The sequence below is a fragment of the Phyllobates terribilis genome, unplaced genomic scaffold (assembly GCF_046119375.1).
Source record: "Phyllobates terribilis strain yellow unplaced genomic scaffold, ASM4611937v1 Scaffold_147__1_contigs__length_4592116, whole genome shotgun sequence".
NCBI classification, from domain to species: Eukaryota; Metazoa; Chordata; class Amphibia; order Anura; family Dendrobatidae; genus Phyllobates; species Phyllobates terribilis.
The window spans coordinates 3,275,642-3,292,368 of record NW_027362907.1 but is presented as its reverse complement, the minus strand read 5'-3'; positions in this window follow the sequence as shown (position 1 = coordinate 3,292,368).

Here is a 16,727-nt window from a genome sequence, read left to right as displayed (position 1 = left end):
CACAGTAGCTTAGCAAGAAGGCTTTAATGCCCCTTGGAATAGTGGTGGAGGTCGCAGTGGAATAATAAGACAATATCAATGCCCAGTAGAAGAGACTAGGATGTCCCAGTAGGTTAACAAGAAGGTTTCAATACCCTTGGAAGAGCTGTCGAGTTTAGAGTTGTTTAAGAAAATGGTTTTAATGCCCCTTGGAACAGTGGTGGAGGTCGCAGTGGAATAAAAAGACAATATCAATGCCCCATGGAAGAGTGGTTGAGGTCGCAGTGGAAAAAAAAAGACAATATCAATGCCCCTTGGAAGAGTGGTGGAGGTTGCAGTGGGTTAAAAAACAATATCAATACCCCGTGGAAGAGACGTGGAGATCACTGTAGCTTAACAAGAGGGTTTTATTGCCCCTTGTAAGAGCTGTGGAGTTCAGAGTGTTTTAACAAGATGGTTTTAATGACCCTTGGAAGAGACATGGAGGTCAAAGTAGCTTAACAAGATGGTTTTAATGCCCCTTGGAAGAGTGGTGGAGGTTACAGTGGAATAAAAAGACAATATCAATGCCCCATGGAAAAGATGTGGAGATCACAGTAGCTTAACAACATATTTTTAATGCCCCTTGGAAGAGTGGTGGAGGTCGCAGAGGAATAAAAAGACAATATCAATGCCCCATGAAAGAGTGGTGGAGGTCGCAGTGGAATAAAAAGACAATATCAATGCCCCGTGGAAGAGATTTGGAGGTCACAGTAGCTTACCAAGACGTTTTTAATGGCCCTTGTAAGAGTGATGGAGGTCGCAGTGGAAAAAAAAGACAATATCAATGCCCCGTGGTAGAGACGTGGAGGTAACAGTAGTTTAACAAGACGGTTTTATTGCCCCATGGGAGAGCTGTGGAGTTCAGAGTGGTTTAACAAGATGGTTTTAATGCCCCTTGGAAGAGACGTGTAGGTCACATTAGCTTAACAAGACTGTTTTAATGCCCAGTGGAAGAGAGGTGGTGGTTACAGTGGAATAAAAAGACAATATCAATGCCCTGTGGAAGAGACGTCGAGGTCACAGTAGCTTAATAATATGGTTTTACTGCCCCTTGAATGAATGGTGGAGGTTGCAGTGAAATAAAAAGACAATATCAGTGCCCTTTGGAAGAGTGGTGGAGGTCGCAGTGGAATAAAAAGATAATATCAATGTCCCTTGGAAAAGTGGTGGAGGTCGCAGTGGAATAAAAAGACAATATCAATGTCCCATGGAAGAGACGTGGAGGTCACATTAGCTAATCAAGACAGTTTTAATGCCCCTTGGAAGAGTGATGGAGGTCGCAGTGGAATAAAAAGACAATATCAATGCCCCGTGGAACAGAAATGGAAATTACAGTAGCTTAACAAGAGGTTTTTAATGCTATTTGGAAGAGTGCTGGAGGTCGCAGTGGAATAAAAAGACAATATCAATGCCCCTTGGAAGAGTGGTGAAGGTCGCAGTGGAATAAATATACAATATCATTGCCCTGTGGAAGACACTTGGAGGTCACATTAGCTTAACAAGACGTTTTTATTGCCCCTGGAAGAGAGATGAAGGTCGCTGTGGAATAAAAAGACAATATCAATGCCCTGTGGAAGAGACCTGGAGGCCATAGTAGCTTAACAAAACGGTTTAATGTCCCTTGGAAGAGAGGTGGAAGTCGCAGTGGAATAAAAGAACCATATCAATGCCCCATGGAAGACAATTGGAGGTCACAGTAGCTTAACAAGACAGTTTTAATGCCCCTTGGAAGAGACGTGGAGGTCACAGTAGCTTAACAATATGGTTTTAATGCCACTTGGAAGACTGTTGGAGGTTACAGAGGAATAAAAAGAAAATATCAATGACCTGTGGAATAGATGTGGAGGTCACAGTAGCTTAACAATATAGTTTTAATGCCCCTTGGAAGAGTGGTGGAGGTCGCAGTGGAATAAAAAGACTATCAATGCCCCGTGGAAGAGACATGGAGGTCACAGTAGCTTAACAATATAGTTTTAATGCCCCTTGGAAGAATGGTGGAGGTCGCTGTGGAATAAAAAGACAATATCAATGCCATATTGGAAGAGCTGTGGAGTTCAGAGTGGTTTAACAAGATGGTTTTAATGATCCTTAGAAGAGACGTGGAGGTGACGGTAGCTTAGTAAGACGGTTTTAATGCTCCTTCGAAGAGTGGTGGAGGTTACAGTGGAATAAAAAGACAATATTAATGCCCCGTGGAAGTGACGTGGAGGTCACAGTAGCTTAACAAGATGGTTTTAGTGCCCCTTGGAGGAGTGGTTCAGGTTGCAATGGAATAAAAAGACAATATCAATGCCCCTTGGAAGAGTGGTGGAGGTTGCAGTGGAATAAAATTACAATATCAATGCCCCTTGGAAGAGTGGTGGAAGTCGCAGTGCAATAAAAAGACAACATCAATGCCCTGTGGATAAGACGTGGAGGTCACAGTAGGTTAACAAGACAGTTTTTATGCCCCTTGGATTAGTGGTGGAGGTCGCAGTGGAATAAAAAAACAATATCAATGGCCCGTGAAAGAGATGTGGAGGTCACAGCAGCTTAACAAGACGGTTGTAATGCCACTTGGAAGAGTGGTGGAGGTCGCAGTGGAATCAAAAAACAATATCTGTGCCGCTTGGCATAGTGGGGGAGGTCGCAGTGGAATAAAAATACAATAACAATGCCCCTGGAAGAGACTTGGAGGTCACAGTAGCTTAACAACACGGTTTTAATACCCCTTGGAATAGTGGTGGAGGTAGCAGTGGAAAAAAAAGACAGTATCAATGGCCCGTGAAAGAGATGTGGAGGTCACAGTAGCTTAACAAGACGGTCTTATTGCCACTTGGAAGAGTGGTGGAGGTCGCAGTGGAATAAAAAAACAATATATATGCCCCTTGGCATAGTGGTGGGGGTCGCAGTGGAATAAAAGGACAATAACAATGCCCCTTGAAGAGATGTGGAGGTCACAGTAGCTTAACAAGACTGTTTTAATGCCCCGTGGTAGAGTGGTGGAGGTCGTAGTGGAATAAAAAGACAATATCAATTTCCCCATCGAAGAGACGTGGAGGTCACAGTAGCCTAACAAGACGTTTTATTGCACTTTGGAAGAGTAGTGCAGGTCGCAGTGGAACAAAAAGACAATATCAATGCCCCGTGGAAGAGACTTGGAGATCACAGTAGCTTAACAAGATGGTTTTAATGCCCCTTGGAAGAGACGTGGAGCTCACAGTAGTTTAACAAGACAGTTTTAATGCCCTTTGAAAGAGTGGTGGAGTTTCCCGTGGAATAACAGGACAATATCAATGACCCGTGGAAGAGACGTGAAGGTCACAGTAGCTTAAAAAGACGGCTTTATTGCCCCTTGGAAGAGTGGTGGAGGTCGAAGTGGAATAAAAGAACAATATCAATGCCCCGTGGAAGAGACGAGGAGGCCACAGTTACTTAACAATATGGTTTAATGCCCCTTGAAAGAGTGGTGGAAGTCGCAGTGGAATAAAAAAACTATATCAATGCCCCGTGGAAGAGACATGGAGGTCACAGTAGCTTAACAAGACGGTTTTAATGCCCCTTAGAAGAAACATGGAGGTCACTGTAGCTTATCCAAATGGTTTTAATGCCCCTTGGAATAGTGGTGGAGTCTACAGAGGATTAAAGAGACAATATCAATGCCCCGTGGAAGAGACGTGGAGGTCACTGTAGCTTTACAAGATGGTTTTAATGCCCCTTGAAAGAGTGGTGGAGGCCGCAGTGGAATAAATAGACAATATCAATGTCCTTGGAAGAGAGGTGGAGGTCGCAGTGAAATAAAAGGACAATATCAATGCCCCGCTGAAGAGACGTGCAAGTCCCAGAAGCTTAAGAAGACAGTTTTAATTCCCCTTGTAAGAATAGTGGAGGTTGCAGTGAAACAAAAAGACAATTTCAATGCCCCGCGAAAGAGACGTGGAGGTCACAGTAGCTTAACAAGATGGATTTAATGCCCCTTTGAAGAGCTGTGGAGTTCAGAGTGGTTTAACAAGACAGTTTTAATGCCTCTTGGAAGAGACGAGGAGGTCACAGTAGCTTTACAAGATGGTTTTAATGCCCCTTGGAAGAGTGGTGTAGGTTACAGTTGAACAAACAGACAATATCAATGCCCCGTGAAAGAAACATGGAGGACACAGTAGCTAAACCAGACGGTTTTGATGCCCCTTGGAAGAGTGGTGGAGGTCGCAGTGGAATAAAAAGACAATATTAATGCCCCTTGTAAGAGTGTTGGAGGTCGCAGTGGAATAAAAAGAAAATATCAATGCCCCTTGGAAGAGACATGGAGGTCACAGTAGCTTAGCAAAAGGCTTTAATGCCCCTTGGAATAGTGGTGGAGGTCGCAGTGGAATAATAAGACAATATCAATGCCCAGTAGAAAAGACGAGGAGGTCCCAATAGGTTAACAAGACGGTTTCAATGCCCTTGGAAGAGCAGTGGAGTTCAGAGTTGTTTAAGAAGATGGTTTTAATGCACCTTGGAACAGTGTTGGAGGTTAGAGTGGAATAAAAAGACAATATCAATGCCCTGTGGAAGAGACGTGGAGGTCACAGTAGCTAAACAAGATTGTTTTAATGCCCATTGGAAGAGTGGTGGAGGTCGCAGTGGAATAAAAAGACAATATCAATGCCCCATGGAAGAGTGGTTGAGGTCGCAGTGGAAAAAAAAAGACAATATCAATGCCCCTTGGAAGAGTGGTGGAGGTTGCAGTGGAATAAAGAACAATATCAATACCCCGTGGAAGAGACGTGGAGATAACAGTAGCTTAACAAGGCGGTTTTAATGCCCCTTGGAAGAGCTGTGGAGTTCAGAGTGTTTTAACAAGATGGTTTTAATGCCCCTTGGAAGAGATATGGAGGTCAAAGTAGCTTAACAAGTGGCTTTTAATGCCCTTGGAAGAGCGGTGGAGGTTACAGTAGAATAAAAAGACAATATCAATGCCCCATGGAAAAGATGTGGAGATCACAGTAGCTTAACAAGACGGTTTTATTGCCCTGTGGGAGAGCTGTGGAGTTCAGAGTGGTTTAACAAGATGGTTTTAATGCCCCTTGGAAGAGACGTGTAGGTCAAATTAGCTTAACAAGACGGTTTTAATGCCCAGTGGAAGAGATGTGGTGGTTACAGTGAAATAAAAAGACAATATCAATGCCCTGTGGGAGAGACGTCGAGGTCACAGTAGCTTAATAATATGGTTTTAGTGCCCCTTGAAAGAATGGTGGAGGTTGCAGTGGAATAAAAAGACAATATCAGTGCCCTTTGGAAGAGTGGTGGAGGTCGCAGTGGAATAAAAAGATAATATCAATGTCCCTTGGAAAAGTGGTGAAGGTCGCAATGGAATAAAAAGACAATATCAATGTCCCGTGGAAGAGACGTGGAGGTTACAGTAGCTTATCAAGACAGTTTTAATGCCCCTTGGAAGAGTGATGGAGGTTGCAGTGGAATAAAAAGACAATATCAATGCCCCGTGGAAGAGACGTGGAGGTCACAGTAGCTTAACAAGACGCTTTTAATGCCCCTTGGAAGAGCTGTGTAGTTCAAAGTGGTTTAACAAGATGGTTTTAATGCCCCTTGGAAGAGTGGTGGAGATCGCAGTGGAATCAAAAGACAATATCAATGCCCCCTGGAAGAGTGGAGGAGGTCGCAGTGGAATTAAAATACAATATCAATGCTCCGTGGAAGAGATGTGGAGGTCACAGTAGCTTAACAAGATGGTTTTATTGCCCCTTGGAAGAGTGGTTGAAGTTGCAGTGGATAAAATGGACAATATCAATGCCCCGTGGAAGAGACGTGGAGGTTACAGTAGCTTGAGAAGACGGTTTCAATGCAATCTGGAAGAGCTGTGGATTTCAGAATCGCTTAACAAGATGGTTTTAATGCCCCTTAGAAGAGAAGTGAGGTCACAGTAGCTTAACAAAATGGTTTTAATGCCCCTTGGAAAAGTGGTGGAGGTTACAGTGGTATAAAAAGACAATATCAATGCCCCGTGGAAGAGACGTGGAGTCCACAGTAGCTTAACAAGATGGTTTTAATGCCCCTTGGAAGAGTGGTGGAGGTTCCAGTGGAATAAAAAGACAATATCAATGCCCCTTGCAAGAGTGGAGGAGGTCGCAGTGGAATAAAAAGACAGTATCAATGCTGCGTGGAAGAGACGTGTAGGTCACAGTAGCTAAACAAGACGGTTTTCTTGCCCCTTGGAAGAGTGGTGGAGGTCGCACTGGAATAAAAAGACAATATAAATGCCCCGTGGAAGAGACGTGGAGGTCACAGTAGTAGTGTTGAGCGAATATGCTCGACACTGCTCGGTACTCGACCGAGCATCACACCCCTCGGGATGTTCGGCGAGCACCGAGCATTTCCAGGTTACTCGGGCGGGAGCTCGGGTCTCCGCCCTGCATGTTTGGCACCTTTACAGAGCCAATGATCATGCAGGGATTGCCAGCCAGTCACTGTAATGCCGCAGCCATGTTGGTTGCGGGCATTACATTGATTGGCTGGCTGCACAGCGTCACCTCGAGTATTTAAAACCGGGCTCCGCCATCTTGGACACAGTCGCTCTGGATTAGCCAGTGTAGGGAAAGCACTGCTGAGCTAGGGAGAGATTTATACTGCGAAATAGTTAGTTTAGGGTCTGTAAAGGCTGCCAAATCAAAGAAACAGTCCTTCTCAGGACTAATATCCATCCCAAATGTCAGGCAGGCAGGCAGGCAGGCTGTATAGGAGACGCAAAGGTTAAAGCAGAAAACATTGCATTACAGTCCTGTGTGCTCCTGTTGCTGAAATTTCTGGACTCAGCTCCAGTTCCTAGGGGCCAGGAAAAATCCTTTTTTTCTCATCTAAATCCTCTTTTTTTTTTCCCTCCTTCACACCGTACAAATACCCGTCTTATTAACCTTTTAGTGTCCCCCTCCTTCAAAATAAAAAAAAAAAGTGTGTCTGTGACAGTTCAGACACAAATATATCTGTTTAAAATAGTCTGGTGTAGGACAGAGAAACAAAAGTGTGGTTTTGCAGGTCCATGGTTCAAACCTCTATATTATCCACTTTTGGGCCATTTTTACCTAAAAAAAACAGTTTGAGTGTGTCGCTCACTGTTCAGCCGCAAATATATATATTGAAAAAAGTCTGGTATACGCCAGAAAATTATAACTTTGGTTGTGCTGTTCCACGGTAAAAAAATCTCTGTATTATCCTGCTTTTGCCATTTGTAGCCGTAAAGAAAAACAGTAATAGTGTCTCCTGATTGTTCAGACACCAATATATCTGTTTAAAAGAGTCTGGTATACACCAGTAAATTATAACTGTGGTTTTCACGTTCCACGTTAAAAAATCTCTATTATCCAGCTTTTGGTATTTTTTCCATAAAGAAAAAAAGTAATAGTATCTCCTCATTGTTCAGACACCAATATATCTGTTTAAAAGAGTCTGATATACAAAAGTAAATTATAACTGTGGTTTTGCCATTCCACGTTAAAAAATCTCTATTATTCAGCTTTTGGTATTTTTTCCTTAAAGAAAAACAGTAATAGTGTCTCCCTGATTGTTCAGACACAAATATATCTGTTTAAAATAGTCTGGTGTAGGCCCGAGAAATAGAAGTGTCATTTTGCAGTTCCACGGTTCAAACCTGTGTATTATCCACTTTTGGGCCATTTGTACCTAAAAAAAAACAGTTTGAGTATGTCGCTCATTGTTAAACCGCAAATATATATATTGAAAAAAGTCTGGTATACACCAGTAATTTATAACTGTGGTTGTGCTATTCCATGCTAAAAAATCTCTATGATTGTGCTTTTGGCATTTTTTGCCGTAAAAAAAAACAGTAATAGTGTCTCCCTAATTGTTCAGACACAAATATATCTGTTTTAAATAGTCTTGTGTAGGACAGAGTAAGAGAAGTGTGGTTTTGCAGTTCTTCGGTTCAAACCTCTGTATTATCCACTTTTGGGCCATTTGAACCTAAAAAAAAACAGTTTGAGTGTGTTGCTCACTGTGCAGCCTTTTTTTTAAAAAAAAGTTTGGTATACACCAGTAAATTATAACTGTGGTTTTGCTATTCCACAGTAAAAAATCTCTATTATCCTGCTTTTGCCGTATTTTGCCATAAAGAAAAACAGTAATAGTGTCTCCTGATTTTTCAGACACAAATATATGTGTTGAAAATAGTCTGGTGTAGGCCCGAGAAATAGAACTGTGGTTTTGCCGTTCCACGGGTCAAATCTCTGTATTATCCTGCTTTTGGCATTTTTTGCTGTAAAGAAAATCAGTAATAGAGTCTCCTGATTGTTCAGACACCAATATATCTGTTTAAAAGAGTCTGGTATACACCAGTAAATGATAACTGTGGTTGTGCTGTTCCACGGTAAAAAATCTCTATCATCCTGCTTTTGGCATTTTTTGGGGGTAAAAAAAAACTGTAATAGTGTCTCCCTGATTGTTCAGACACAAATATATCTGTTTAAATTAGTCTGGTGTAGGCCAGAGAAACAGAAGTGTGGTTTTGCAGTTCCAAAATTAAAACCTCTGTATTATCCACTTTTGGGCCATTTGTACCTAAAAAAAAAACAGTTTGAGTGTGTCGCTCAATGTTCAGCCACAAATATACAGTACAGAACAAAAGTTTGGACACACCTTCTCATTTAAAGATTTTTCTGTATTTTCATGACTATGAAAATTGTACATTCACACTGAAGGCATCAAAACTATGAGTTAACACATGTGGAATTATATACTTAACAAAAAAGTGTGAAACAATTGAAAATATGTCTTATATTCTAGGTTCTTCAAAGTAGCCACCTTTTGCTTTGATGACTGCTTTGCACACTCTTGGCATTCTCTTGATGAGCTTCAAGAGTTAGTCACCGGAAATGGTCTTCACTTCACAGGTGTGCCCTGTCAGGTTTAATAAGTGGGATTTCTTGCCTTATAAATGGGGTTGGGACCATCAGTTGTGTTGTGTAGACGTCAGGTGGACACACAGCTGATAGTCCTACTGAATAGACTGTTAGAATTTGTATTATGGCAAGAAAAAAGCAGCTAAGTAAAGAAAAACGAGTGGCCATCATTACTTTAAGAAATTAAGTCAGTCAGTCCGAAAAATTGGGAAAACTTTGAAAGTGTCCCCAAGTGCAGTTGCAAAAACCATCAAGCGCTACAAAGAAACTGGCTCACATGGCGACCGCCCCAGGAAAGGAAGACCAAGAGTCACCTCTGCTTCTGAGTATAAGTTTATCCGAGTCACCAGCCTCAGAAATGGCAGGTTAACAGCAGCTCAGATTAGAGACCAGGTCAATGCCACACAGAGTTCTAGCAGCAGACAAATCTCTACAACAACTGTTAAGAGGAGACTTTGTGCAGCAGGCCTTCATGGTAAAATAGCTGCTAGGAAACCACTGCTAAGGACACTCAACAAGCAGAAGAGATTTGTTTGGGCTAAAGAACACAAGGAATGGACATTAGACCAGTGGAAATCTGTGCTTTGGTCTGATGAGTCCAAATTTGAGATCTTTGGTTCCAACCACCGTGTCTTTGTGCGATGCAGAAAAGGTGAACGGATGGACTCTACATGCCTGGTTCCCACCGTAAAGCATGGAGGAGGAGGTGTGATGGTGTGATGGTGTGATGGTGTGGGGGTGCTTTGCTGGTGACACTGTTGGGGATTTATTCAAAATTGAAGTCATACTGAACCAGCATGGCTACCACAGCATCTTGCAGCGGTATGCTATTCCATCCGGTTTGCGTTTAGTTGGATCATCATTTATTTTTCATCAGGACAATGACCCGAAACACACCTCCAAGCTGTGTAAGAGCTATTTGACCAAGAAGGAGAGTGATGGGGTGCTACGCCACATGACCTGGCCTCCACAGTCACCAGACCTGAACCCAATCGAGATGGTTTGGGGTGAGCTGGACCGCAGAATGAAGGTAAAAGGGCCAACAAGTGCTAAGCATCTCTGGGAACTCCTTCAAGATTGTTGGAAGACCATTTCCAGTGACTACCTCTTGAAGCTCATCAAGAGAATGCCAAGAGTGTGCAAAGCAGTCATCAAAGCAAAAGGTGGCTACTTTGAAGAACCTAGAATATAAGACATATTTTCAATTGTTTCACAATTTTTTGTTAAGTATATAATTCCACATGTGCTAATTCATAGTTTTGATGCCTTCAGTGTGAATGTACAATTTTCATAGACATGAAAATACAGAAAAATCTTTAAATGAGAAGGTGTGTCCAAACTTTTGGTCTGTACTGTATATGTTTAAAAAAGTCTGGTATGCACCAGTAAATTATAACGGTGGTTCTGCTGTTCCACCGCAAAAATCTCTGTATTATCCAGCTTTTGGTATTTTTTCCGTAAAGAAAAACAGTAATAGTGTCTCCTGATTGTTCAGACACCAATATATCTGTTTAAAAGAATCTGATATACACCAGTAAATTATAACTGTGGTTTTGCCGTCCCACGGTAAAAAATCTTTATTATTCAGCTTTTGGTATTTTTTCCGTAAAGAAAAACAGTAATAGTTTCTCCTGATTGTTCAGACACCAATATATCTGTTTAAAATAGTCTGGTGTAGGCCCGAGAAATAGAAGTGTGGTTTCGCAGTTCCACGGGTCAAATCTCTGTATTATCCTGCTTTTGCCATATTTTGCCATAAAGAAAAACAGTAATAGTGTCTCCTGATTGTTCAGACACAAATATATCTGTTTAAAATAGTCTGGTGTAGGCCAGAGATACCGAAGTGTGGTTTTGCAGTTCCATGGTCCAAACCTCTGTATTATCCACTTTTGGGCCATTTCTACCTAAAAAAAAACAGTTTGAGTGTGTCCCTCACTGTTCAGCCGCAAATATATATATTTAAAAAAGTCTGGTATACACCAGTAAATTATAACTGTGGTTTTACCGTTCCACGGTAAAATATCTCTATTATCCAGCTTTTGTTATTTTTTCCATAAAGAAAAAAAGTAATAGTATCTCCTGATTGTTCAGACACCAATATATCTGTTTAAAAGAGTCTGATATACACCAGGAAATTATAACTGTGGTTTTGCCATTCCACAGTAAAAAATCTCTGTATTATCCTGCTTTTGGCATTTTTTGCCGTAAAGAAAAACAGTAATAGTGTCTCCTGATTGTTCAGACACAAATATATCTGTTTAAAATAGTCTGGTATACAACAGTAAATGATAACTGTGGTTTTGCCATTCCACGTTTAAAAATCTCTATTATCCAGCTTTTGGTATTTTTTCCTTAAAGAAAAACAGCAATAGTGTCTCCCTGATTGTTCAGACACAAATATATCTGTTTAAAACAGTCTGGTGTAGGACCGAGAAACAGAAGTGTGGTTTTACAGTTCCACGGTTCAAACCTCTGTATTATCCTCTTTTGAGTTATTTGTACCTAAAAAAAAAAACAGTTTGAGTGTGTCGCTCACTGTTAAGCCGCAAATATATATATTGAAAAAAGTTTGTTATACACCAGTAAATTATTACTGTGGTTGTGCTGTTCCACGGTAAAAAATCTTTATTATCCTGCTTTTGGCATTTTTTGCCGTAAAAAAAAACTGTAATAGTGTCTCCCTGATTGTTGAGACAAAAATATATCTGTTTAAAATAGTCTGGTGTAGGCCAGAGAAATAGAAGTGTGGTTTTGCAGTTCTACGGTTCAAACCTCTGTATTATCCACTTTTGGGCCATTTTTACCTTAAAAAAAAGCAGTTTGAGTGTCTTGCTCACTGTTCAGCCGCAAATATATATATTTAAAAAAGTCTTGTATACACTAGTAAATTTTAACGGTGGCTTTGCTGTTCCAGAGTAAAAAATCTCTGTATTATCCTGCTTTTGCCATTTTTAGCCGTAAAGAAAAACAGTAATAGTGTCTCCTGATTGTTCAGACACCAATATATCTGTTTAAAAGAATCTGATATACACCAGTAAATGATAACTGTGGTTTTGCCGTCCCACGGTAAAAAATCTTTATTATCCAGCTTTTGGTATTTTTTCCGTAAAGAAAAACAGTAATAGTGTCTCCTGATTGTTCAGACACAAATATATCTGTTTAAAATAGTCTGATGTAGGCCCGAGAAATAGAAGTGTGGTTTCGCAGTTCCACGGGTCAAATCTCTGTATTATCCTGCTTTTGCCATATTTTGCCATAAAGAAAAACAGTAATAGTGTCTCCTGATTGTTCAGACACAAATATATCTGTTTAAAATAGTCTGGTGTAGGCCAGAGATACAGAAGTGTGGTTTTACAGTTCCATGGTCCAAACCTCTGTATTATCCACTTTTGGGCCATTTCTACCTAAAAAAAACCAGTTTGAGTGTGTCCCTCACTGTTCAGCCGCAAATATATATATTTAAAAAAGTCTGGTATACACCAGTAAATTATAACTGTGGTTTTGCCGTTCCACGGTAAAAGATCTCTATCATCCAGCTTTTGTTATTTTTTCCATAAAGAAAAAAAGTAATAGTATCTCCTGATTGTTCAGACACCAATATATCTGTTTAAAAGAGTCTGATATACACCAGGAAATTATAACTGTGGTTTTGCTGTTCCACAGTAAAAAATCTTACTATTATCCTGCTTTTGCCATCTTTTGCCGTAAAGAAAAACAGTAATAGTGTCTCCTGATTGTTCAGACACAAATATATCTGTTGAAAATAGTCTGGTGTAGGCCCGAGAAATAGAACTGTGGTTTTGCCGTTCCACGGGTCAAATCTCTGTATTATCCTGCTTTTGGCATTTTTTGCCGTAAAGAAAAACAGTAATAGTGTCTCCTGATTGTTCAGACACAAATATATCTGTTTAAAATAGTCTGGTATACAACAGTAAATGATAACTGTGGTTTTGCCATTCCACGTTTAAAAATCTCTATTACCCAGCTTTTGGTATTTTTTCCTTAAAGAAAAACAGCAATAGTGTCTCCCTGATTGTTCAGCCACAAATATATCTGTTTAAAATAGTCTGGTGTAGGCCAGAGAAACAGAAGTGTGGTTTTGCAGTTCCACGGTTCAAACCTCTGTATTATCCTCTTTTGGGTTATTTGTACCTAAAAAAAAAAACAGTTTGAGTGTGTCGCTCACAGTTCAGCCGCAAATATATTTATTGAAAAAAGTTTGTTATACACCAGTAAATTATAACTGTGGTTGTGCTGTTCCACGGTAAAAAATCTCTATTATCCTGCTTTTGGCATTTTTTGCCATAAAAAAAACTGTAATAGTGTCTCCCTGATTGTTCAGACACAAGTATATCTGTTTAAAATAGTCTGGTGTAGGCCAGAGAAATAGAAGTGTGGTTTTGCAGTTCTACGGTTCAAACCTCTGTATTATCCACTTTTGGGCCATTTTTACCTTAAAAAAAAGCAGTTTGAGTGTCTTGCTCACTGTTCAGCCGCAAATATATATATTTAAAAAAGTCTTGTATACACTAGTAAATTTTAACGGTGGCTTTGCTGTTCCAGAGTAAAAAATCTCTGTATTATCCTGCTTTTGCCATTTTTAGCCGTAAAGAAAAACAGTAATAGTGTCTCCTGATTGTTCAGACACCAATATATCTGTTTAAAAGAATCTGATATACACCAGTAAATGATAACTGTGGTTTTGCCGTCCCACGGTAAAAAATCTTTATTATCCAGCTTTTGGTATTTTTTCCGTAAAGAAAAACAGTAATAGTGTCTCCTGATTGTTCAGACACAAATATATCTGTTTAAAATAGTCTGATGTAGGCCCGAGAAATAGAAGTGTGGTTTCGCAGTTCCACGGGTCAAATCTCTGTATTATCCTGCTTTTGCCATATTTTGCCATAAAGAAAAACAGTAATAGTGTCTCCTGATTGTTCAGACACAAATATATCTGTTTAAAATAGTCTGGTGTAGGCCAGAGATACAGAAGTGTGGTTTTACAGTTCCATGGTCCAAACCTCTGTATTATCCACTTTTGGGCCATTTCTACCTAAAAAAAAACAGTTTGAGTGTGTCCCTCACTGTTCAGCCGCAAATATATATATTTAAAAAAGTCTGGTATACACCAGTAAATTATAACTGTGGTTTTGCCGTTCCACGGTAAAAGATCTCTATCATCCAGCTTTTGTTATTTTTTCCATAAAGAAAAAAAGTAATAGTATCTCCTGATTGTTCAGACACCAATATATCTGTTTAAAAGAGTCTGATATACACCAGGAAATTATAACTGTGGTTTTGCTGTTCCACAGTAAAAAATCTTACTATTATCCTGCTTTTGCCATCTTTTGCCGTAAAGAAAAACAGTAATAGTGTCTCCTGATTGTTCAGACACAAATATATCTGTTGAAAATAGTCTGGTGTAGGCCCGAGAAATAGAACTGTGGTTTTGCCGTTCCACGGGTCAAATCTCTGTATTATCCTGCTTTTGGCATTTTTTGCCGTAAAGAAAAACAGTAATAGTGTCTCCTGATTGTTCAGACACAAATATATCTGTTTAAAATAGTCTGGTATACAACAGTAAATGATAACTGTGGTTTTGCCATTCCACGTTTAAAAATCTCTATTACCCAGCTTTTGGTATTTTTTCCTTAAAGAAAAACAGCAATAGTGTCTCCCTGATTGTTCAGCCACAAATATATCTGTTTAAAATAGTCTGGTGTAGGCCAGAGAAACAGAAGTGTGGTTTTGCAGTTCCACGGTTCAAACCTCTGTATTATCCTCTTTTGGGTTATTTGTACCTAAAAAAAAAAACAGTTTGAGTGTGTCGCTCACAGTTCAGCCGCAAATATATTTATTGAAAAAAGTTTGTTATACACCAGTAAATTATAACTGTGGTTGTGCTGTTCCACGGTAAAAAATCTCTATTATCCTGCTTTTGGCATTTTTTGCCATAAAAAAAACTGTAATAGTGTCTCCCTGATTGTTCAGACACAAGTATATCTGTTTAAAATAGTCTGGTGTAGGCCAGAGAAACAGAAGTGTGGTTTTGCAGTTCCACGGTTCAAACCTCTGTATTATCCAATTTTGGGCCATTTTTACCTTAAAAAAAGCAGTTTGAGTGTCTCGCTCACTGTTCAGTCGCAAATATATATATTTAAAAAAGTCTTGTATACACCAGTAAATTTTAACTGTGGTTTTGCTGTTCCAGAGTAAAAAATCTCTGTATTATCCTGCTTTTGCCATTTTTAGCCGTAAAGAAAAACAGTAATAGTGTCTCCTGCTTGTTCAGACACCAATATACAGTTATATGAAAAAGTTTGGGCACCCCTATTAATCTTAAGCTTAGTATTTTATAAAAATTGGTGTTTTTGCAACAGCTATTTCAGTTTGATATATGTAATAACTGTTGGACACAGTAATGTTTCTGCCTTGAAATGAGGTTTATTGTACTAACAGAAAATGTGCAATCTGCATTCAAACAAAATTTGACAGGTGCATAAGTATGGGCACCCTTATCATTTTCTTGTTTTAAATACTCCTACCTATTTTTTACTGACTTACTAAAGCACTCTTTTTGTTTTTGTAACCTCATTGAGCTTTGAACTTCATTGCCAGGTGTATGCAATCATGAGAAAAACTACTTAAAGTGGCCACTTGCAAGTTGTTCTCCTGTTTGAATCTCCTCTGAAGAGTGGCATCATGGGCTCCTCAAAACAACTGTCAAATGATCTGAAAACAAAGATTATTCAACATAGTTGTTCAGGGGAAGGATACAAAAAGCTGTCTCAGAGATTTAACCTGTCTGTTTCCACTGTGAGGAACATAGTAAGGAAATGGAAGAACACAGGGACAGTTCTTGCTAAGGCCAGAAGTGGCAGGCCAAGAAAAACATCAGAAAGGCAGAGAAGTAGAATGGTGAGATCAGTCAAGGACAATCCTCAGACCACCTCCAGAGAGCTGCAGCATCAACTTGCTGCAGATGGTGTCACTGTGCATCGGTCAACTATACAACGCACTTTGCACAAGGAGAAGCTGTATGGGAGAGTGATGCGAAAGAAGCCGTTTCTGCAAGCACGCCACAAACAGAGTCGGCTGAGGTATGCAAAAGCACATTTGGAGAAGCCAATTTCTTTTTGGAAGAAGGTCCTGTGGACTGATGAAACCAAGATTGAGTTGTTTGGTCATACAAAAAGGCGTTATGCATGGCGGCTAAAAAACACAGCATTCCAAGAAAAACACTTGCTACCCACAGTAAAATTTGGTGGAGGTTCCATCATGCTTTGGGGCTGTGTGGCCAATGCCGGCACCGGGAATCTTGTTAAAGTTGAGGGGCGCATGGATTCCACTCAGTATCAGCAGATTCTTGACAATAATGTTCAAGAATCAGTGATTAAGTTGAAGTTAAGCAGGGGATGGATCTTTCAGCAAGACAATGATCCAAAACACCGCTCCAAATCTGCTCAGGCATTCATGCAGAGGAGCGATTACAATGTTATGGAATGGCCATCCCAGTCCCCAGACCTGAATATCATTGAACATCTGTGGGATCATTTGAAGAGGGCTGTCCATGCTCGGCGACCATCAAACTTAACTGAACTGGAATTGTTTTGTAAAGAGGAATGGTCAAACATACCTTCATCCAGGATCTAGGAACTCATTAAAAGCTACAGGAAGCGACTAGAGGCTGTTATTTTTGCAAAAGGAGGATCTACTAAATATTAATGTCACTTTTCTGGTGAGGTGCCCATACTTATGCACCTGTCAAATTTTGTTTGAATGCAGATTGCACATTTTCTGTTAGTACAATAAACCTCA